Source organism: Durio zibethinus, chromosome 11, assembly GCF_047325235.1.
Source record: "Durio zibethinus cultivar Kanyao isolate XHJ-2024 chromosome 11, ASM4732523v1, whole genome shotgun sequence".
NCBI classification, from domain to species: domain Eukaryota; kingdom Viridiplantae; phylum Streptophyta; class Magnoliopsida; order Malvales; family Malvaceae; genus Durio; species Durio zibethinus.
Window position 1 is genome coordinate 11,748,648 of NC_143172.1, and position 3,037 is coordinate 11,751,684.

The window sequence follows — 3,037 nt, forward strand, 5'->3', positions numbered from 1 at the left end:
ATAATTGAACCATAATACTATCAGTATTATTAATTAATAATATTTATATGAAATATAAATTTATCCAAAAATAGATTATAAAATATAATTTTTATAATCATATTATAATAAATATAATATATAATATAATAATTATAATGGTTTAATAATCCATAACCAATTAATAATATTTATTATAAAAATAATATATTACATTAATTACTCATTAATAAAATAATTTATTACTGGCCCCATCAAAATACATCCTCCATATCTCTAACTCTGAGATGGCCATTAGTTCCTCATCTAGAAAATCAAGCTTATTATTAACAATTGTAATAAGTTTATAATACTAATTAAAAACTAAATAGATTATAATAATTTTTTTACTTATTAATTTAGAAAATATTAATTATAATATAACTAATTATAGTCAAATAATTAACTATTAATATTATAATTTAATAAATACTTATTATAATTTAATGTATCAATTATTAGTAAATTGATATAATTATTTGTTATTAATAATAAATTATATTTATTAACATAGATTTAAGGTTTTATTAAACTTACAATAACAAATAATAATAATTGTTATTAATTTGATTAATTATTAACTAATAATAATTAATATATTATACAATTAAAAATAATAATCAATTATGACAATTATTATATTATATCAATAATTAATATAATATTAAATTAGATTATACTATTAATAATACATTAATTATATAATTAATACTAAACAAGATTTAGTAATTGTTATTAATTACTAATAATTTTAATAATTATATGAATTATAATATAATTAATTGAAAAATATATTATAATAATATTTTGAATTATAATGATTATAGTATATATTAGTTATTTTTTCAATTAATATTATTTTAATTGAAATAAGCTCAATTATTACTATTATTATAATTGTTAATTAAATAGTATAAATATATTATTTATTATTTTGGTATAATTAATTATATAATTATGAATTTATATTAATCCGAATAAGCTCGTATGGATAGAAACAATTGTTTTATGATAGAACAAAAAAGTCATAAGAATTTGAAATAAATAATTATTTGATTCTAATAGTCTAATATTGATAGATATTTATTTATCAATATTAAAATGATAGATATTTTTATAGTATTATAATTATAAATATATAATTACTATAATATAATTATATTTATTATAATCTTAATAAATAATTATTAATTTACTTATAATAAATTTATTTATTAAGACATAATTTATGAATAATATAATTATTATTTAATCTATTTTATAATTAAGTTATAATTAATTAAATATGATTATATTGGAATATTAATAATAATTAAAATTATTACTATTAGTTATATTTTGACTATTATTTACTATTATAATTAGTATTATTATTTAAACTAACTAAGAATTCATTATTAGATAATTTAATAACTAAATTAATATTATTAATTATAAAGTAATTAATTATTAAATAAATAATTTAATATTTATTATAAAAATAAATATATAACTAAATAGATTAATTATTTTAATATATTGTAATTATAACTATTGAATTATATAATTTTATATATAATATGTAAAAATTAATTCTATTTTTTGAACCAGTTCAAATAATTATTAAATTTAATTAATTAATATATATAATGATTAATAATTTATATTAATATACAGATTAGTACGAGAAAACTAATTGATAATTATTAAACATAATTGCTTAAATAAATAACAATATTAAAATAATTTAATAAATATTGGTCATTGTAAACAAATTAATAATAATTTATTATAATATTCGAATAATTTGAATTGTAAATAAAATTGCTAATTATAAGAATATAACAATTAAGTATAAGATGAATAATCTTCAAATAGTTTTTTTATTATGAATATAAATACTATATAAATATTAATTAGATATTCCTTGTAATTCAAAAACAAGTGTTTTGTGATAAAATAAAAGGTCATAATGATTTAAAATAGATAATTATTTAAATAGTCATAACTATTTACAATAGTCAGGCCAACATATTCATTTTTAAATTCGTTACTTATTAATTGTTAGAATATTAATAAATTAGCATTACTTTATCCCAATAAGACTATATCAATAGAAATAATTGTTATAAATAATTAAACTATTTTGGTAAACAAATTTATTTTTTAAATCTCTTAGTAATTTTCAAAATATTAATAAATTAATATTATTTTATTCTAAACAAAATTATATTAACAAAAACATTTGTTTTATAACAAAATAAAATAATATAACGATTTGAAATAGATAATTATTCATATAGCCTTAACTATTTGAACTGGTTCAATAAATAAATTTATTTTTTAAATCTTTTAATTATTAATTTTCATAATATTATTAGATTAGTATTATTTTCTTTTGAATAAGCTTGTATGAACAGATTGAACCAGTTTGATATAGACAATTAATTCTATATATAATAATTAGTTGCTAATAATTATTAAATATTATAAATATTTTAAAATCAATACTTAGATAATTATATATAAATTTAGTTGTTAAATATTTTATTATAAATTAATATAATCTAATTAAATTTTATGAAAATCATAGCCCCTTAGATTTAATATGAATTATTATTAATAATTTATTGATTATTTTATTTATCATAATAAAAGTTCATACTTTTAATAATTTAATAAAATAATCCTTATTAATTGTAAGGATTTATAATAATTATTAAAATATTTAAATGTTCAAATTGTTATCAATTAATAAAAAGCTTAATATTAATATCAATATTAAATTAGTACTAATATTAAACAATATTGATAATTGTTCTTATCAATTAATTATTTGAAATAATAAAACTACAATTAATATAAATATCAAATAAAATAATATTAATCTAATTAATTACTTGAAAATTAATTAACTTATTTAATATTTTAATATTTTTATCAATATCTATATAACTAAAAGTTATGTACTTGCTATTAGATGTTGGATTGAATAGTTCAACTCCATTTTGGAGATGTAATTTGATTTTTATGAGTTCAG